Below are 22,581 nucleotides of genomic sequence, written 5' to 3' on the forward strand. Positions count from 1 at the left end.
CTGCTCCCTGAGTCCACTCAAGATGAGCACATCAGCTAAATTGAAGCCAGCTGTGTTAGATGAGAACACGGAACATCACTGTGCACTCACCTAGTATTATTTACAATGTGGCATTAATAAATGTGCCTGAGAAGCCCCACAAAAAAAAATAAAATAAGAAAATAAGAAAAAGAAGAGGGAATAAAATAGTCATAAGAGGCAGATGGAGGAGGAAATTGGGAGGGAAGAGGATGGAGAGGGAATGGAACCATTCAGGATCAGGTGTGGGGAAGGATGGGAGAGATGGCTAGATGGCCATGAAAATGAATGAAAATCTCAATTGACGAGGAATGAGGAGGTAGGAACACCTTCAGCATGATTCGGAGACATGGGATAAGGGAGGCACCCAAAAACCAATAGGGACAACCTTAGCTGTGACTCACTCACTACACTGGGGATATGGAGCCTGAAGAGACCACCTTTGTTGCCAGGCAAGAAACCCAATGGAGTGAATGAGACACCAACACACCCACAAAACTTTCAACCTAAAATTTATCCTATCTACAAGAAATGCAGGCATGGGAGAGGGGATGGAGCAGAGGCTGAGCAAATGGCCAACCAATGATTGTCCCAAATTGAGACCCATCCCATGGACAAGCACCAATCCCTAACACTATTAATAATACTCTATTATGCTTGCAGACTGGAGCAAGTCGTCCTCTGAGAGGCTCCACCCAGCAGCTGACTCAGTCTGATGCAGACACTCAGCCAAACAGTAGATGGAGCTGGAGGATTCTTATAGGAGAAAAGATTGCAGCCCCAAAGGGGATAGAAACTCCACAGGAAGACCAACAGGTCAACTAACCTGGACCTTTGGGGATCTCAGAGTCTGAACCACCAACTACAGAACATACAGGAGGACTGGAGAAATGGCTCAGATGTTAAGAGCACTGACTGCTCTTGTAGAGGTCCTGAGTTTGATTCCCAACCACATGGTGGCTCACAAACATCTGTAATGGGATCCAGTACCCTCTTCTGGTGTATCTGAAGGCAGCTACAGTGTGCTCATAAATAAATAAATAAATAAATAAATAAATAAATAAATAAATCTTAAAAAAAAAGAACATACAGGAGCTGGACATAAGTCTCCCCACACATATGTAGTAGATGTGCAGCTTGGTCTTCATGTGGGTCCTAAACAACTGAAGCAGGGCCTATCCCAAAAGCTGTTGCCTGTAAGTGGGATATGTTCTTAGTTGGGCTGCCTTATATGGTCTCAGTGGGGGAGGAAGTGCCTAGCCTTGAAGACCCTTGAAGTGCCAGGGTGGAGAGATACCCAGAGGGGCCCCACCTGCTCAGAGGAGAAGGGGTGGGGGAGGAGGGAAGGACTGTGGGAGGGAGTGATGGGGAGGGGCAGTGGGTAGATGTCAAGTGAATAAATAAAAAAATAAAATTAAGTTAAAAAATTTGAATATAAATAATTAACTAAAACCAAATTTACTGGTATTTTAAACAGTATTGCATCAATTATATAAATTCATTTGGTAACAATGTGTAACGGCCCATTCTTCTACTTTGTAATGGTCCATTCTGCTGCTCCAGTCTGCAAGTCAGGGTCTAGCAAGAGAGAGAGTAGGGATGGAGGGGTGAGAAATGCAAAAAATGGATACAAGACAGAATCTGGTCAAGTCTCTTTTATTGAAAAGAAATCCTGGGTATTTATATCTTTTACCACGTGCCTTGCCCTCATGGACAAGCACAGCTGAAGACACTACGCCATGCGCCTAGCAGCATGGAGACCACGTGCACCTAGCTTCTGGCGGCACTAAACAGCAAAACAAGATGTTTATCAGAGTGTGCTCAGCTGCTGTGGGCTGTTGAAAACAAGTCTCTTGTCAGGGTATATGGCTCGAGATGGCTGTAAAGATGATAGCCGCTTTTGGCTAGGAGTCGGCTCCCAACAGGTCCCCCTTTTTACATTGTTTTTGAAAAGGGAAGGCTGGGAAAACTTACGGAAACCGTGTCTGTCTTAGGTTGGAACAAAGGACCCCAGCTTCCCTTTCCCGTCTCTGGATACTCAACAGCCATTGGTTGAGCTCCTGTCTTAGGATGGTGAGGCCTCCCAGTTAGGGGCAAGGGTATTGAGGTGTTCTCTTACCCGTCATTGACTATCCGGCTTAGTGCATAAGTTAGGGGTTAATCCTCGTCAGTCTTGATGACAGAGGTTTTAGAGTCCCCTACTTCCAGCCTGTAATAACGGACCTGTATGGGTTTCATTTGAATAGTGTCTATCTATTGTTGTACGAAAGCCATCAGTCTGTTGATCAGCATGGACCTGACAGACAAGAGACTTAACAATGCCTGAATGGTTGGTGTAAACCATTCTGCCTCAGAGCGACACTCTTTTTAAGGGTAGCACACAACTCCCTCTGTTGGAGGAATAAAAAGTATAAGCCTCTTCTATTCTGTAACACTATTTTCTAAATCTAAATCTAAATCTAAATCTAAATAAGTACAGAACTGATCATAGCTTTGATCTTAACAAACAAGTAAAACAAGTAAAAAAATCCCTGTCCCTGCCCCAATAAATCTCAAACCTAAAAAACAACTATAGTAACTTTGGTAATGGGTTCTCTCTTGGGTTTAAACAATGTACCCCTTATCATAAATCCAGGAACCAAGAGTCTAATAGAGCCATCCTGGAGGTGCGGGTGGTGATGTCTTCTTCCACACTGAGAACTGTCCAAGTCAGATATGCTGGTTGATCTGCTCCAGTGAAGCATCTTCATGTTTCCTGTAAAGAAAAAATATGCTTCTCAGGGGGTTTCTCCTCCCTGGATTTGTTATTGTTGTCTATTTGTTATCAGTCTCTCTGGCAGCCAGCGTTCAGCATCTGCTGTTTGGGAATATATGCAGACAGAACCTCTTCTCCAGATAAGTACTGGATCTGGCCCATTCCAGGTTCCAGTAAATGAGTCTCTCTAGAGGACTTTTGCAAAATTCTTTTTGGCATTAGGATGCCAGAATCTATCTGCAGCAGATTTTCCTTCAGAATACAAAGTTAAAAAAAATTAAAATAAAGAGGGTATGATGAAGGATATTTCTGGGGGATCCCTTGGTAGGATACCATTCCCCATTTTTAATTTTCTCAAATTGACATTTAATGGTTTGATGTGCCCTTTCTACCATACCTTGGCCCAGTGGATTATATGGAATACTCGTTTTATGTAGTATTCCCAATTTTTCACAAAATTGGTGGAAACTGGAGCTTATATAACCTGGGCCATTGTCAGTCTTGATCTGTTTTGGCAAACCCAATACAGCGATTATAGCAAGCATATGAATGATCACATGTTTGCTTGCTTCTCCAGTTTGTAATGCCACATAAATGAAACCACTGTATGTATCTACACATACATGTATATATTTTTGATTTCCAAATTCATTATAATGGGTAACATCCATTTGCCAGAGACTATTTGGTATCAGTTCCGTTGGATTCACACCCAAATGAGGAACTGGTAAACATGTAACACATGATTGACATTGTTTGACAATTTGTCTAGCTTGTTCTCTGGTAATTTTAAACATGACTTTAAAGTTTGAGAATTAAGGTGATGTAACTCATGAGCCTTTATGGCCTGATCCAAGTTAGACAGTGGATCTGATAAAGTCACTGTGGCTACACGAGTGGCTAGATCTGCCTTGGTGTTTCCTTCAGTGAGAGGACCTGGTAGCCCAGTGTGGGCTCTCAGGTGTCCTATAAAGAATTTACACTTTCTCCTCAAAATTAACTGTTGGCACTGTAAAAACAAATCGGCTGCTTCTGAGGAATGCTTTATTTGCACAGCAGTTTCTAGCAGAGGGATAGATTGTGCTATATATGAGCTATCTGTGTAAATATTAATGGTTTGATTTGGAAATGTTTGAAACACAGCAATAACAGCATGTAATTCAACCAATCGAGCTGACACAGATGATGTAGCAAAGGAAATTACTTGATCCTTAAAGGCATAAGGAGCTGTTCCTGATGAGGAACCATCAGTGAAAACTAGCAATGCTTCCTTTATAGGTGCATGTGTAGTACGAGATGGAAAAACAAATGCATGGCATTTACAAAATTGGACTAATTTGTCTGGTGGATAATGGTTATCTAGTTGACCACCAAATGAGGCACATGCTATAGGCCAAACTTCAGAACTCTGCATAAGCCAATTAACCTGATGTCTTGTTGTACTATGACATCAGGATCTTTTCCAAAATATTTTTGACTGTTATCTCTGCCTAACATAATCATATCTGCTACAGCTGCATAGTATGGATAAAGGACCTTTTTAGGGGATGAGGGAAGATGAACCCATAATATGGGTGCAGTTTGCCAAAAAACTGCAGTAGGAGTTAATTTAGTGTTAAAAATAAGAAAATATAAAGGCTTAGAATAATTAATATGAGTTACAAATTGGGATGAAATAGCACTCTCAACCTTCCGTAAGGCTTTTCTACCCTCCTCTGTTAGAGCCCTGCCAGACTTAAGGTCAGGATCTCCTTTGAGAATGTCAAACAAAGGTTTCAACTCTCCTGTAGTAAGTTTCAAATATGGTCATAGCCAATTAATGTCTCCTAATAGTTTTTGAAAATCATTAAGTGTCTTAAGGGAATCAGTACTCAAGGTGGCCTTGCTGTTAATATTACGTGGACCATTAATCTGAAATCCTAAATAAGTATATGGATCTTGTAATTGTACCTTTTCTGGTGTTATTTGTAACCCTGCAGTCTGTATAGCTGTTTTAAGATCATCAAAGCATTGGAGTACCTGTTTTCCATCTTTTCCTGCTATTAAAATATCATCCATGAAATGAATCATGTAGATTTGCTTCCACATGGTTCTAACACACTCTATGGGAGAAGCCACAAACTTTTGGCACAAGGTAGGACTGGTAGCCATACCCTGAGGCAAGACCTTCCATTGATATCTTTTCATAGGTTCTCTAAAGTTTACAGCGGGAACACTAAAAGCAAAGTGCTTTCTATCATTAGGATAAAAGGGGATAGTAAAGAAACAGTCTTTTAAATCTATAACTATTTTATAATAGCCTAAAGGTATGGCCACTGGTGTGGGTAGCCCAGATCGTAAGGCTCCCATCAGAATCATGGTTGCATTAACAGTCCTCAAGTCTTGCAACAATCTCCACTTTCCTGACTTTTTCCTAATGACAAATATTGGGATATTCCAGGGAGAGTTACTCTCTTCTAAATGTCCTGCCTTTAATTGCTCCTGCACTAGCAATTGAGCAGCTTGTAATTTTTTAGTGGTTAGGGACCACTGAACCACCCAGATGGGCGAGTCCCCCTTCCAGGTGATGGGATCAACACAATGCCCTAGGGATGCAACTGAATCAATAGCCCCCATCAAAAATACCCCAAGCCTCTTCTCCCAGAATTACCATGGATCTCAATAGGATGAGTAATCCCATCTTCACTTTTTCCTAATCCTTTCCCTGGAGAAAATCCAGAGTTTATCATTTGAGCTGTGAATACTTCATTTGGGCTGCACATAATCAATCCCAACTGGGATAATAGATCTCTGCCCCAGAGATTAATGGGAAGGCCCGGGAAGACATAGGGTTGTATATTCCCTGTATTTCCTTCTTTATCTTTCCATGTCAGCACCTTAGAGCTTTGCTGTCGATTTTGGCTTTGGCCAATACCCCTTGAATTGGTTAAGGTTGGGGTCAGAGGCTAGGTGGTGGACGAATCATTTCGTTTGATGATTGTCACATCAGCTCCTATATCAACCAAGCCTCGGAATGCCTTCCCATCGAGCAATATTGTCATCATAGGTTTTTGTTTAATGATAGGCTGTACCCAGTATTCATCAGAGGAACCAAAGCCTTGATCCCCTCTCTTAGGACTCTTATATTTGTGACTAGTAGGAATCAATGGAAGTAACAATAGTTGAGCTATCCTCCTTCCTGTAGGAATGGTGACTATATTCTGTATTGCCTTGGCCATTACCTTAATCTCACCTTGATAATCATTGTCTTTAACTCCAGGAAAAAATTATAGTCCCTGCATAGTAGCACTGCTTCTTCCCACTATCAGGCTAAACACATTTGGATAGAGTGGTCCAAACACTCCAGTGGGTAAGGCCTGAGGTCCCATTTCTAGGGTTAATACTGTGTGGGTGGCAGAACTGAGGTCCAGTCCTGCGCTTCCTGGTGTTGCTCGACTAAGTTCTGAAAGGGGTTTTTGTTTGATGGTATGAAACTGACTGCCCCATAAGCCTGTTTTGGCTTATATTGGTTCGGGGCCTGGGGCTGGCCCCTGTTCCTGTTTCCCTGATTATGGGAAAGGGTATTTCCTTGTGCATCTGTCTTGGACCTACATTCACTAGCCCAATGCCTTCCACGTTTGCAATGTGGGCATAGCCCAGGCTGTTTTCTGGGCTGTCTCTTGCTTAACTCCTTTTTTGTTTTGTAATATTTTGTAAAGTATCTAGGCTTGTCACATTTAAAACAGGCCTTTTTGTCTCTACTTGCCAAAAAATCTCTTACTGCTTGTCCTTGCATGGCAGCTGCCATAGCTAAGCCCTGTTGGTAGGAGGGCCCTATGTCAGAACAGAGTCTGATATACCCAGTAAGATCTGTCTTTTTCCTGTAGGGTTTAATGGTCACTTGGCAGGCAGAATTGGCATTTTCATATGTAAGTTGTTTCACATAATCTACACCTGCCTCTGCATTACCGAAAATCCTCCCTCCTGTTGTCATTAATCGATGAACAAAATCAGAAAATCGTTCATCAGGCCCTTGTCTGACTGATGTCAAAGATGCACCAGGGTCTTCCTTACCGGGAGTTTGCGCCAAGCCTTCATGGCTGCATTATGAATTTGAGCGAATAAGCCTGGGTCATATTGCATCTGGTTATCACTAGAAGCAAATTGCCCTTCTCCTACTAAGGCATCAAAGGACCAACCATTACCTGCCTGAATGTTTCTCCTAGCTGTCTCTTTACAATTCTCATGATACTCTGATTTCCAAATAAGATGGTCACCACCGCTAAGAACTGCTCTCACTAGAGTATCTCAATCACCAGGAGTCAGCCACTCCTCTGGAACAGATTTTAAGATTGCAAGAGTAAAGGGAGCAGTGGCACCGTATTGTGCCACTGAATTTTTTAATTCTTTAATAATTTGAAAGTTAAACCCTGTGTGATGTCTCCACACAACTCCTTGAGCATCTCTAGTCTCTGATACAGGGAAAACCTTAACCTCTCTCTCCTCTGGCTGATCTGTGGCTGAATTAAAACCAGAGGACAGGGGCTGCCTTTGAACTCCAGGTTGAGGAACTCGAGGACCTGGGCGATTTTCCTTGCCCTCTCGAGACCTCTTCCCTGTCTTTAATTTTTTGTAGCTGATTAATTAAGTCCTGATACTCTTTTTCTAACTCTATTTGTTGTATGAGGAGAGAAATTTTGTCCTGTAACTCCTTTCTGGGATCTACAACCGCCATCTCCATAGCAGGAGCATCTGGAGGTGAAGGAGCACAGGGAGGGGGCCTTCGGGAAGAAGGCCATTCAGGGTCAAAATATTTGGCTGCCTCTTCCTCTAGGTCAGCACAATCTGGCTCTGACAAATTGATTACTTTAACCTTTGGTTGTATTTTGGATTCTATGTGTTTCTTTTTCTTTTGGACATGAAAGACAGCATTTAAACAGCGAAACAAAAGCAGACAATTGATACACATAAACAGCAAGCAACAGAACAAAAACAGAGAGTTGAGTTCAGACTGACTTATTTCTTGCCCCATTATCATTACTATGACTTACTGGTCTCCACACGGCAGTTTCCCATGGCAATCACCTGTTTCACTTCTGAATTTTCAGTCAACCTTTCTTCCAGTAACGTCCCTCACTGGGTCTCTTGTTCTTGCTGCCACGCATGTTGAACACCACTTTGTAATGGCCCATTCTGCTGCTCTGGTCCATAGGTCAGGATCTAGCAAGAGAGAGAGAGTGGGGATGGAGGGGCGAGAGACACAAAAAATGGATACAAGACAGAATCTGGTCAAGTCTCTTTTATTGAAAAGAAATCCTGGGTATTTATACCCTTTACCACGTGCCTTGCCCTTGTGGACAAGCACAGCTGAAGACACAATGTCATGTGCCTAACAGCATGGAGATCACATGCACCTAGCTGCTGGCGGCACTAAACAGCAAAGCAAGATGTTTATCAGAGTGTGCTCAGCTGTTGCAGGCTGTTGAAAACAAGTCTCCTGTCAGGGTATATGGCTCAAGATGGCTGTAAAGATGATAGCCGCTTTTAGCTAAGAGTCAGCTCCCATCAACAATGGCAGCTGAAAGTTTGGGTTTTCCAGTTCATAAACTTGGTGTATCATTATACTTACTACAAGAATATTCATCAATTTTCCCAGACAATGTTTTATAATATACTTTGTTAAATGTACTCTAGTTACTTTATATTTTTTATGCATTTATTTTGTGTTTAAGGTACCACTAGAAGAAGTCTGTGAAAATTATTTTAAAAAGAGAAGAATTTCATTCACACAAACTGGTACTGTCAAATAAATAAAGTCTTAAGCAGTGTAAAGACACAAATAATAGTTAAAATTACTATATCGTATTTGTATTTCTCAAAGCTATAAATGTCTCCCTCTTAAAATGTTATATCAGTCAGGTGTGGTGGTGTGTGCCTCTAATCTCAAGACTCAAGCAGGTAAAGACAGGCAGATGGTCACCCTGGTCTACAAAGTATCATTTATTTTTAGAGCACATATGGAATTTTTTCCTAATCATGCAGTAAAGATAATATGACTTTGATAACAAAGTTGATTAATATGAAACAAAACAAAATAGAGGAAAAATTTAAAACCCCAATATACTTTAGTCTAAATAATAATTTTAACAAAATATTGATAATATATTATATAATTGAGCTAATTAATATATTTTACATTACACTCTACATTATGACTAAGAAGAGTGGAGTCAAAATTCAAAAATTTTATTTTGTTGACTAACATGAAGTGAAAAATCACACATGCATTTCAATAAATACCAAAAAGCATTCAGTGAAATTACATGTTCATTACCAATGAGCATTCCTTAATACTGTAGAAATGAAAAGAGACTTTCCAACTTGATAAAAGATATATGTTCAAGTCACTGATACAACTATTATAAATTAAGAGCAAATTTCAAACTGAACACCTAACAACAAAGTCTCATAAATTAGCATACAAAAATCGACAGACCCTAATACATAGTTGTATAATAATAGCTAGAGATTTTGGCATCCTACTTGCAATAACATATATAACAAATATTCATGAAATCAAGAAGGAATAGAAGATCTGAAGAAGACTATAAAACAAGTAGAATATAAACAAATAGAATACTTCGCTAAACAAAATTAGGGCTCATATTTTTCTCATGTATACATGGGGCATTTTTTATAGTACATTATATATAAGGGATATAAATTAAATCTTAATAAATACGATTTAATTGAAAAACAAGTTATAGAAAGTATCTTCTGTAATCACAACAAAATGAAATAATCACAGGAGGGAAGGGGCCATGAATATGTCAAAAGTAAATAATACACTTTTAAAGTGAATCAAAATAGGACTTAGAAGCGAAATTAGAAAATAGTTCATGGTCAAAATAAAATGCAACATACTAAACACTAACAGATGCCGAAAAAGTAGTGCTGCAAGGGAAATAAGCATTTATAAATGATTACATTAAAAATTATTTATCTCAGGCAAGCATGGTGGCTCAGCAAATAAAGCCTTTGTCATGCCAAGCCTGGAGACCTGAGTTCAATCCCAGGAACCCACATAAAGGTAGAAGGAAAGAACTGATTTCTGAAAGTTTTCCTTGGACCTCCACATGCACACTATGGTGTATGTACCCCACAGACTAATATTAAATGTATTTTTATTAGATATTTTATTTATTTACATTTCAGATGCCATCCCCATTCCCCATTCCCCCCCCTCATTAATCCCCTATCCCATCCCTCCTCCTCCTTTTTTTGTCTTTATACTGTTTAAATTACATGCAAGTATTAAGGTCAGTTCTAGGTTGAGGAACTAGCAATACAATAGATGCAAATAGTCCAGGAACAAGGAAGACAATAAACCCAGATAATCAAAGAACATGCACTACAAGAAACAGACTCCTGTGATCACTATTTCTAAGGGCTTATCAGGATGATCAAAATATCTGAGCATACTTCCTTGTCCTAGCCCCAAATCATTTTCATGCCTGAAGCCTACTTCTTTGTTCTAGCTTAAGATTTAGATTTCTGCATGAAATTACTTCTTTGTTCTAGCCTAGGATTTAGATTTCTGCCTGAAATTACTTCTTGGTTCCAGCCCAATGTCAGATTTCTGCCTGCAGCCCATTTCCTTGTCTTTGGCCAATGACAGATTCCTGCCAGGCAGCCCCCAAAGCTCTCCACATATCCCCCCTTTTTATTGCATAAACCAGACTGAGCCTGTCTTAGGTCGTTCTGACAAGAAAGCCTTCCTTACCCATCATGGAATATGCATTATCATAAGCAATGCACCTGTTAAATTAATAACTCTGTCTGGGGGTCCATTATCAGTTTCAAGTCATGTACTTTGGCTGCCAGTCTCTTGATGTAGTTAGAGACAAGCTTTAACACGATGGGCAGGAATGCAGGAATAAAAGTATTCCAAGGACAAGAAGGGCTAGCCTAATCAACTATATATGCCATTCCTGAGGTTTGACTAAAATGGAAATACTGACCTCAGGCCGTGAATAATTTTATCGACATTATCTGCAGCATCAAAGCTCAACAGAGTAGCATTCTTTAAATTCATAATCTCACTATGCAAAGTTAACACACCCAGAGAGGTGTTAGGATTATGCCAAATACCCTACAGGTGTCTTTACACTTTTTTCTAATTATAATGACAATCATTGTAAATTTTAGAAGTAACACTACTCCAATGATATTTATCATGACACTTGGGATGGCTCCTAACTCTTGAACTATGAACCTCCTTCAGATAATTTGAATAGGTTATAGAGCATCATCCGTTGTTCCAGATAACTATATGAATCTTTTTGTATACTCAATACATTAGTAACATTTTTTGCTAGATGGTTAACAATAATAGTTGTCTTAACTCCTTGTGTCAATCCTATTGCAGAAGCAGTGGTGCAAGCAATTAAAGAAATTAAAGCTGTTATACCAGCAATAATCAAGCCTGCTACCCTCCTGCTTCTGCTTAAAGCCTAACTCATTTCTTCCAGCACTTTCAAGCTTTTTTCAGAGAATCAAGGTTTTCTAATACTCAGGGCAGTAAGACAAAAACTGGTTGATAGACCCCTGTAACAGACATGCCAGGTTTCAACACACGAATACAATTGGAAATTATACAGCCAATGCAACTTACAATAAATACTATAGAAGAAACAAAACCAATTTTAGCTTGACAATTTCCATCAAGCCAAGCACTGTTTTTAAAGATCTGAATGCAAGTAAGTGTGAAGCCATTTCTTAGTTCTTTACTTATCTATTTTACAGTCTAGTTATAAATAAATGTGTTCTGTCTGCCTCCTCTGTTCATCTGTATGTATACGCACACATATACACACTCACATAAACACACACACACACACACTCACATAAACACACACATACACACACACTCACATAAACACACACACAGCTGCTGGCCATGTAAAAGTCCTGTTGTTTAGCCACAAGTAGAGAACTGACTAACCATGCATTTGGGTCATCTTTAAGTTGATTCCATGATTATAGGAACCATGGGTGTCAAAAATAGAAATGGTACTGATGTAACTATGTTGTTAGATTGCATGATTTAGAAAATTTATTTTCCTATAGGTTGTTATTCTTACAGTGATATCTAACTCAAAGAGAAAGATTTAATTGATCAAATTTAAAACTACAGCTCAATACAATTAATTAGGCACAGATCCCAGGATAGGTCTGAAGATAAGCTTATTGGTACAGAAAAAGCTAATTAATGTTGACAAGAGATTGTTTAATGTATCTTTGTTGTTCTCCATCTGTACAAGGGGTACCTTAGGTGGGATTGAAGATACTGAGTAAATACTGGCTTTGTACATCTCCTACCACTGATGTTCTGAGTTTGTCCATTAACTTGTGTGTATATCTCTACTCCACCAGAAGTGGAAATGTGGAAGGAAACATGACAGGAACTGTCCCAGAGCAGGCTCTATTTCAGTTAACAAGTTCATTCCTTGCCTCACCAAGTGTGTAAAAATATGATAATCGCCTGGCTGTGATCCACTGGCTTCCTACTCTATTCTTTAGAAGAAGAAAAAAACACAAAGACCCTATAATCCTTCTGCCATTAAGTCACCAGCCAGCCACAGGTTCAGGCCTTTGCTTATAACTCAAGTGTATCTACGTACATAGCTGGAATCATAACAGAGACCTGAGTTTGTTTGCTTTTGATTTACTTGGTAAAGGCTCTACATAACATTAATAATAATTAAAGAAGAGATCAATTTGAGGAAGAGTTGGGGGGGCATAGAAGAAGTTGGAGGGGGAGTGGAAGAAATGGTGTAAATACAAAGGGGCACATACCAGCTCATTTATGCTCTTTGGTTGGTGACTTAGTCTCTGATGTAATGATAAAAATCCAGTACTCATGTGAAATTCTTAAAAAAATAAAACTTTTTTTAAAAATCTAAAAAAAAGAGAGAGCCTTAAAACATGCACTAACCCTTGTTTGAAATCCAGATCCTGTCCCAACTATATCTCTTTCTATCATAACATCATAGTGAACTACAGCTAACTTCCAAATATGTCTCTGATAATGTCCAGATTCGGCCTTCCAAATGTAGACTGTTATTTCCAATATTGGATTGATTTCTAGACAAGTACATGATTGAGTCCTAATATCTGGTCACCTTAAAGAAAAATACAAGAGACATTATAATTTCTCTTTTTGTTTCTTTGTCCCACAAAGTCTAAAAACTTGAGGCAAGGCAGCTTGTCCCATCTGGGATATAGGCAAGCAAAGCTGGGTCAGGAACATATGTCCAATACAGTTTCCCAGTAACCCTTGTCAGGGCACTCAGCAAGCTCACAGGTTGGCATCATTCTTTGTCTCAACAACAGCATGTCTCACCAATCTTTATAAAGTTCCATGGGCCTCTTCCACAATACCTTGTCCTTGAGAATTATACGGAATCCCTGTAATAAATTGTTGACTAAAAGTCTCGACTGCTCAACTACAATTGTCAGTTCCATTATGTTTTTTATTGGATATTTTATTTATTTACCTTTCTTTTTATAATTTTTTTTTCAAATCGTAATTTTTACTTATTCGCACAGGGGTAGTAAACACAAAAAGGCAGGATGTGGGGAAGGGGATGACACTGAGGCATGGGTGTTCAGGGAGAATACAGATATCTTTCAGAAAAGGGTATCAACTGGGTGAGAGTTCAGGGGATGGGTCACTATAACTCTGCCTATGATTCACTTGTCCTTATCTAAGTTGGTATTATCTGCCAAGGCTACCTATTTAAAAGGTCTATGACTACACCGGCTGGTAAATTTCCACAAAAGCTGGCTGTTTACAATAGCTTATAGCCCTCTGTTTCAATGTTTTTCCACTGAGACCCAAGACTTGGTGTCGGTATACCTGTATGACAGGTCTATTGCTGATTTTAGGCCTATGGCTGATTTTAGCCCTTCAGTGTATAAGCAGGGCTGCCCCTGACATCTCCTCCCTTCTCTAAGTATAGAAGGGCTGTGGTGATTCTAATCTTGCAAAGGCGGGGATAGAGGCCTGACCTCCAGTAATTGAAGGGGACCTTGTAATAGCTCCAGTCCGCCTATCGTTGTCCAGTGAGGCATGAGGGCCATACCCATCCCGATGTCTTTTTCGTGGAGTGGGGATACTTTTGACATCAACCCCTATGCAGTCAGGCTTGTCCCTTAGGGAACCCAGAGAGATGTTTTTAACTTTTATTGATATTCCCTTACAGTACTTAGCCTCAAAGCCTAAGCAAGAATTCAGATCGCCAGTCAGAAGGGGTTCTGGGTGGCCCCGCTCTGCTTGGTCTAGGGGCGGAAGTCCCCTCTTTTAGGTTGAGTGGAGATGAGTTTTGAGAACACCCTGGATGAAGTAACAACCTCATCTTGAGTCTCGTGGTCCTCCATAGCTAACTTATGATAATGTATCTGAATTGGATTTGCTACCAAATTATTTATCTGTTGTTTCACAAAGTTAGTCAGCCTATTTAAGGCCCAGGGACCAGAAGAAATAAGCAAAAATAACCCAAATAATGGTCCCAAGCTGGGAGGAAGTAGGGTTGACAACTATGGAGAGGCTGAAAACCAATTCTTGTACCAGCACTCATCTTTCTCTTTCTCTCTCTGATTTTTCTCAGGGCCTTCTCTGACCTTTTTCATGCTCTCTTTAACCATCCCTGTCTTTTCTATGTAAAGGCAACATTCATCTTTAAGGGCTATACACAGTCAAGAGCTATACACAGCCTTTTCTATTGTAATAGAGTAAATCAAGTCCAATAAGGATCTTTGCGATTTTTCAAGGTCTCTTCAGACAGTGAAACGAGGGATTTCTTCAGATTAGTGATGTCAATCTCTAGCTGTTTGATGTTCTTGTCAGTGGCCCTTCAAAGGTCTGAGTAGTATAAGTTCGGAGGCCAGCATCTGGATTAGAACTTCTATCAGCAGACATCATGGGTGATTCATTTTTACCTGGAAAGGAAAAAGAAGGGAATTCTCAGGGAGATTTCTCTTACCTGGATGTCAATTGTTATTCGTCTTATTTATGGTTGGGCCTGGCTTTGTGAGGGTATCTATTTGTTTCATTAATCTTTTTGGTAGCCAGTTAGCTGTGCCTTCTGTGGTATCAAAAAGGCATATCAATCCTCAGCCACATAAGAGAACTGGGTCTGGGCCATTAGCTTTAAGGGTAAGAGGGTCCTTCCACATAGGTGTGGCATAGTTTTTATTGGTCTCGGTGATGCCAGAGGCAGTCAGCAGCAGATTTGCCATGAGCTTTCAGCTTTAGAGAGATAAAAGTGAACAAGGCATGATGGAGAGTATTTCAGGGGGGACTGCTTCTTGGGGGGTTACCGTTCCCCCTCTTTTGTTTTTAAAGCCAATTTTTCGGAGTTCTTGTAAAATCAGGGCAGAAGCGCCAACAGTTGCTCCTTCCACAGTCAGAGAGTCATGAAGACACTATTTAAAGAAATATAAATCTATATTAATAATCTCTTTTATGAAAGGACTGTTATAGCACAGCTGATGACTAATCAGACTATATAATATATCAATTAATAATAGCTTCTTCTCCTTTTTGTGAGATTACTTCTCTTTTGTCAATTAATTGTTGATGGAAATTAGGATTTACATCTCTCTTGAGAATATTAGACAGAGACTTAAATTCTTTTGTGGAGAGCTTAAAATAAGATCTTAGCCAATTAGCATCCCCTAGAAACTTTTGAAAATAATTTGAAATAAGTAAACTCTGTCTTTTTTTAGACCCTTTATCTGTTTTTTTTTATTGGATATTTTACATATTTACCTTTCAATGTTATCTCCTCTCCCATTCTACCCCAAAACCCCTTATCCCATACCCCCTCCACCTATATTTATGAGAGTGTGCTCCAAACATCCTCCCAGTCCCATCTCCCTGCTCTCAAATTCCCCAACACTAGGGAATCCAAACTTTCAGGGACAATGGCCCTTCACTTCCACTGATGTCTGACAAGGCCACACTTAATTACCTATACAGGTGGAGACATGAGTCTCTCCCTTTGTGTTCTGAGGCTGGAGGTTTAGATTTTGGGAGCTCTGGTTGAATCTTTTGATACTCCTTCTAAAAAGGATCAAAGCACCCACACTTTGGTCTTCCTTCTTCTTCTTGAGTTTCATGTGGTCTATGCCTTGTGTCTTAAATATTGTGAGCTTTTGGGCTAATATCCACCTATCAGTGAGTGCATACCATGTATGTTCTTTTGAGATGGGTCACCTCACTCAGGATGATATTTTTCAGCTCCATCCATTTGCCTAAGAATTTCATGAACTCGTTGTTTTTAATAGCTGAGTAGTACTCCATTGTATAAATGTACCACATTTTCTGCATCCATTCCTCTGTTGAAGGACAGCTGGGTTCTTTCCAAATTCTGGCTATTATAAATAAGGCTGCTATGAACATAGTGGAGCATATGTCTCTGTTGTATGTTGAAATATCTTTTGGGTATATGCCCAGGAGTGGTATAGCTGGGTCCTCAGGTAACACTATGTTCAATTTTCTGAGGTACTGCCAGACTGCTTTCCATAGTGGTTCTACCAGTTTACAATCCCATCAACAGTGGAGGAGTGCTCCTATTTCTCCACATCCTCGCCAACATGTGCTGTCACCTGTGTTTTTGATCTTAGCCATTCTGACTGCTGTGAGGTGGAATCTCAGTGTTGTTTTCATTTGCATTTCCCTGATGACTAGTGATGCTGAACACTTCTTTAGGTGCTTCTCAACCATTCGAGCTTCCTCAGTTGAGAATTCTTTGTTCAGGTCTGTGCTCCATTTTTTAATAGGGTTCTTTGATTGTCTAGAGTCTAATTTCTTCAGTTCTTTGTGTATCTCTTGGATATTAACCCTTTATCAGATGTAGGGTTGGTGAAGATCTTTTCCCAATCTGTTGGTTGCCGCTGTGTCCTAATGACTGTGTCCTTTGCTTTACAGAAACTTTGCAGTTTTATGAGGTCTCATTTGTCAATTCTTGGTTTTAGAGCGCAAGCCATTGGTGTTCTGTTCAGGAACTTTTCCCCTGTGCCCATGTGTTTGAGGCTTTTCCCCAATTTATCTTCTACTAGTTTCAGTGTAGCTGGTTTTATGTGGAGGTCTTTGATCCAATTGGAATTGAGCTTTGTACAAGGAGATAAGAATGGATCAATTTGCATTCTTCTACATGCTGACCTCCAGTTGAACCAGCACCATTTGTTGAAAATGCTGTCTTTTTTCCACTGGATGGTTTTAGCTCCTTTGTCAAAGATCAAGTGACCATAGGTATGTGGGTTCATTTCTGGGTCTTCTATTCTACTCCATTGATCCTCCTGCCTGTCTCTGTACCAATACCATGCAGTTTTTATCACTATTGCTTTGTAGTACAGCTTGAAGTCAGGGATGGTGATTCCTCAGAAGTTCTTTTATTGCTGAGAGTAGTTTTCGATATCCTGGGTTTTTTGTTATTCCAGATGAATTTTGAGATTGCTCTTTCTATCTCTGTGAAGAATTGAGTGGGAATTTTGATGGAGATTACATTAAATCTGTAGATTGCTTTTGGCATGATAGCCTTTTTTACTATATTAATCCTTCCAATCCATAAGCATGGGAGATCTTTCCATCTTCTGAGATCTGTTTCGAATTCTTTCTTCAGGGACTTGAATTTCTTGTCATACGGGCCTTTTACTTGCTTGTTTAGATTCACACCAAGGTATTTTATAATATCTGTGACTATTGTGAAGGGTGTCATTTCCCTAATTTCTTTCTCAGCCACTTTATCTTTTGAGTAGAGGAAGGCTACTGATTTGATGAGTTAATTTTATATCAGCCACTTTGCTAAAGTTGTTTATCAGGTTTAGGAGTTCTCTGATGGAAGTTTTGGGGTCACTTAAGTATACTATCATATCATCTGCAAATAGTGAGATTTTGACTTCTTCCTTTCCTATTTGTATCCCTTTGACCTCCTTGTGTTGCCTAATTGCTCTGGCTAGTACTTCCAGTACTATATTGAATAGGTAGGGGGAGAGTGGGTAGCCTTGCTTAGTCCCAAATTTTAAATTTTAGTGGGATTGCTTCAAGTTTCTCTCCATTTAGTGTGATGTTGGCTACTGGTTTGCTGTGTATTGCTTTTACTTTTAGGTATGGACCTTGAATTCCTGATTTTTCCAAGACTTTTAACATGAAGGGGTGTTGAATTTTGTCAAATGCTTTCTCAGCATCTAGTGATATGATCATATGGTTTTTTTCTTTGAGTTTGTTTATATAGTGGATTACATTGATGGATTTCTGTATATTGAACCAACCCTGCATTCCTGGGATAAAGCCTACTTGATCATGATGGATAATTGTTTTGATGTGTTCTTGGATTCGGTTCACTAGAACTTTATTGAATATTTTTGCATTGATGTTCATAAGGGAGATTGTTCTGAAGTTCTCTTTCTTTGTTGGGTCTTTGTGTGGTTTAGGTATGAGTGTAATTGTGGCTTCATAGAATGAACTGGGTAGTGATCCTTCTGTTTCTATTTTGTCAAATAGTTTGAAGAGAATTGGTACTAGGTCTTCCTTGAAGGTCTGATAGAATTCTGCACTAAAACCGTCTGGTCCCGGACTTTTTTTTTTTTTGGTGGGGAGACTTTTCTTTTTTTTTTTTCTTTTTTCTTTTTTACATGTAGGCAGCCAAAGGAAGGCAAAGGAAACAAATATTCCTTGTTCACCAGAGACCTTGGACATGCCTGGCTTTCTTCCAAGTTGCTATGTTCCTGAAAAGGGCACAGTCATCCCTTTGGATAGAGAATCACCTTGGACTTGTGAGGAGACTTTTAATGACTGCTTCTATTTCTTTTGGTGTTATGGGACTATTTAGATGGTTTATCTGCTCCTGATTTAACATTGGTAACCTATTTGATACCAAGTACCCTGGGTTGCTTATGTTCTTGAGCTTGCCTCTTGCCATCTGGATCTCCTTAATGCTACCTGCGTTGTCTCTGACTAGAGCCTGTCTTTCCTACTATCTTGGTTGTGTCAGAACTATTTTGGGTGGATGTTGCTGCTGGAGTTAGAGCTGAAGCCCAAGATCTGGTCAGTGTTTGGGTGCAGACCTGGAGGAGCCAGTGCCTCTGGCTAGGAGTGAATTCCTGGGTCCCAGTGGGTCCCAGTTATTCCCTGTTTGGGGCAGGTGTTGCTGTCTCCTTACCTAAGATACTGCTGGGGTTAGAGCTCCTGGGAGCCCCACCTCCTTTGGGTTTTGTGGAATTGGGTGCAGAGCTGAAGCACAGACCAGAAGGCTAAATATAATTTTAAAGTGTTTTTAAAAATTCATCTCAATTAAGAAACTCGGAGTGAGAGGAGGGGAGAAAATTGCACCAAACTTAGCATTAGAGAAATTAAAGAAGACTTTTAAAATTGAAACAAAGTTTCATTGGAAAAAATAATATTGTTAAAATTGCTATACTCCATTAATGCTGGCTGGGATGCAAAGAAACAAGATCACTGATACATTGATGATTGTCATAATGTGAAATAGAAATTCTCTACGGGAAACATCTTATTTTATTCCGTAAAAAATGAACAGAAAGGACTGGGAATGTAGCTCAATAGTTAAGTGCTTGCCTATGATGTAGTAGGTTTAATTCCCTTAAGAAACAAATAATTACTTGGGAGGCAGAGGCAGGCGGATTTCTGAGTTCAAGGCCAGCCTGGTCTACAGAGTGAGTTCCAGGACAGCCAGAGCTACACAGAGAAACCCTGTCTCGAAAAACAAAACAAACAAACAAAAAAGAAACAAATAATTATAACAAGAAAGCATGAAATTACAGTGTATTGCAAATATTGAACTTTGGGAAATTTATCTCAGAAAAATGAAAATATGTGGTCTTTCCTAAACAAACAAATAAAACTTGAGTGTGGAGCTACCTGAGTAACACAGCCAAATAATATTTTCTTTTTTTTTAAATTATAATTTGCTGCTTTTGTTTTATTTTTAGGAGCAGGGTTAACATCAATAGGAAGTCAAGTGGAAATATGAATGGGGAAAAGTGTGTCAGGGGAGGGTCTGCAAGTTCAACAGTTAGAAAATAACACAAAAGGTAAAATTTAGCATCCTCCATCTGTGGAGTGAAACTAATCATTTTCTCTCATTTCTCAGATCTCATCCTCTTCCCACTTCATCCGAGACTGCGTTTCTGCTGAGACAACTTGATGAGTGAGAATTCTGAGGGCAGATGATTTCGCTCTTTACAATCCACAGCAGGGCAGAGCTCAGGCCCAATTTGCTTTGTTGTGTATTCTTGTCTTTGTAGATCCTATGGATAATCTAAAATCCATGTGTGTATCCCTTTCAACTGAGGTAAGGACTCCTTTGAATGGAACAAGTTCATTGACTAGCGTGGAACAAAGACAGAAACATTTCACAGCAAGGCAAATAATATTTTCATCCATGAGACTCTGTCAATAAGAAAAATCAGGATAACAAAGGAAAGACTATGAAAACATATGAATATACAGCTATATTAAGGAATTATATATAATTAAAAATAAATTAAATATAAATTATGGATCTTGAAATACAATAAGGAAACTATAAACAGTGGATTAAAGACAGACTTGACATAAATAAGATCTTTGTATTATATGAGAAAAAATGAAAATTCCAGCCTGCTATAAATTCATTGCGACTTGTGCTCCGAGATTTATGTTAGAGTTTGAATTTAGAGTGGTAGTATAAAAATATGGTAGAACATTTAAGAAAAGCCAGCCAGGTCTACAGAGAGAATTCCAGGAGAGAAACCCAGTCTTACCCCACCCCCCAAAGAGGATCATTTTTGGTATGGAATATTGAAGTTCTTATAGGACTCTATTTAATTTCCATAATGCTGAGTTGCTATAAAAAGAGCAAGCCTGGCTACTCTCTTATTTCTTGTTTCCTTTTTCACCATGTAACCTTACTCTCTTATATGCATTCCTAACATATAGTAATTCATTGTGACGTAGCTTAAGGAGTGGCACAAAGGATGATCAGGTGGTATAGCTTGATCTTTGACTTTCAGCTTCAAAAATTGTAAATAAACATTTTTCATTATAAAGACCAATCTCAATTATTTTGTCTTAGTAACAAAAAATGGACAAATATGGTCATAAGAAAACTGTCTTCTTCTTCTTCTTCTTCTTCTTCTTCTTCTTCTTCTTCTTCTTCTTCTCTCTCTCTCTCTCTCTCTCTCTCTCTCTCTCTCTCTCTCTGTATGTGTGTCTGTGTGTGTGTGGTGTGTGTATGTGTGTGGTGTGGTGTGTGTGTGTGTGTGTGTGTGAGTATAAATAAAAGCCAGGAAACTAGAAAGAGGCCCTTATAACTAGAAATAAAGAGGCTTTAAAGGAGATGGGTGAGGAAGACAAAAGAGAAAAATTGAAGAGAATACTGGGAGTGAAAGGATACAATAGTGAAAAGGGGAGCAGGTAGCTAACTGGGAAAGGGGCAAGAAATGAACAAAATGAAATATGGATGAAAAACCCACAGAGAAACCTACTACTTTAAAAAACTTAAAGTAAAAATTAAAAAGTAAAGATAATATAATAGCATTAATATGAAATGAAACAGACTTTAAGAAAAGCAAAGACATTAGATATAAACAGATATATGCTAAGGCACCTTAGGAGGTAAGAACACTTACTACTGAATCTGACAATATGAATTTGATCCCTGGAACTCATGTAGTAAAAGAAAAAAACAGAGTCCTGCAAATTGAAAAGCAAAGAAATTGGATATAAACAGATATATGCTAAGACACCTTAGGAGATAAAAACACTTGCTATTGAACCTGACAATATGAATTTGATCCCTGAAACTCATGTGGTAAAAGAAGAAAACTGACTCCTGCAAATCACCCTCTGATCTCCATATGTGTGTTGTGGCATGTGCATGGGCACATAAGCACACAACAAGCAAACAGAATTAATTAATAATTTAAAATTATATAAAATAATGATGAATGTTCCACATTACAAGGAATATGTAACAATACAAACTAGACATGGTGGATTTCACTTGAAATTCTAGCACACAGGGGCTGAGACAAAAGGATTGACATAAGTTTGTGGGCAGCCAGAGCCACAGAGTGAGATCTGGTCTTAAACAAAGAACCAAAAAAAAAAAAAAGTCATACAAATTCATATACATATAAAATAAGAAAAACTAAAAGCAAAAATTGAAAAATCTATATAGCAAGAGATGTTATCTTTTGTCTGTAATGGAATTATTAAGTTGTATCAGGTAAAGTCTTCTGAGAAACAGAAACCAAGAAAAATTAGAAATATAAGAAACTCTGGCTCTATAGGGGGTAACCTCTATTTTCCTTCCCCATTACAAGGAGGCTAAATAGGCAGATCTTTGTGGAACACTTTTACATCCTTACTCTTGTGAACCCTCTCAGCTGTCTAGCCTAATCCCATTCCTAAGTGTCAGTTCCCAATACCCAGAAACACATTTTATCTGGAACCCTCAGTGGCAACACCTATCAGGTCTTCAGAAAAATTTCCTACCAAGAAACACACAACTGTAACACTCTCCTAAAATACAGAGAGGAAACAGAAACCAAGGAACAAAACATCCACCCCCAAAAAACAAAAACAGATATAAGCACCTAGACTTATAATTATTCCAACTCAAGATGCCTAGACACCAGCATAAGTACACAATAACAGCCAGAACAATGTTTCCCCTAGAGTCCAGCTACCCCATTACAGCAAGCTCTGAATATTCCAGCATAGCTAAAGCACAAGGAAAAATTTTTTTAAAACCATC

The 22,581-nt window shown here is 39.1% G+C and overlaps 1 non-coding gene across 1 annotated transcript; it reads right to left on the minus strand.

The window, feature by feature from the left end:
• Positions 1 to 18,452: 18,452 nt before the first annotated feature.
• Positions 18,453 to 18,593, minus strand: LOC114637124. Its single transcript, XR_003713731.1, has one exon. It is a non-coding gene; the product is annotated as a small nucleolar RNA SNORA67 (small nucleolar RNA).
• Positions 18,594 to 22,581: the final 3,988 nt, after the last annotated feature.

This window comes from Grammomys surdaster, unplaced genomic scaffold (genome assembly GCF_004785775.1).
Source record: "Grammomys surdaster isolate TR1022 unplaced genomic scaffold, NIH_TR_1.0 125178, whole genome shotgun sequence".
In the NCBI taxonomy this organism is placed as follows: domain Eukaryota; kingdom Metazoa; phylum Chordata; class Mammalia; order Rodentia; family Muridae; genus Grammomys; species Grammomys surdaster.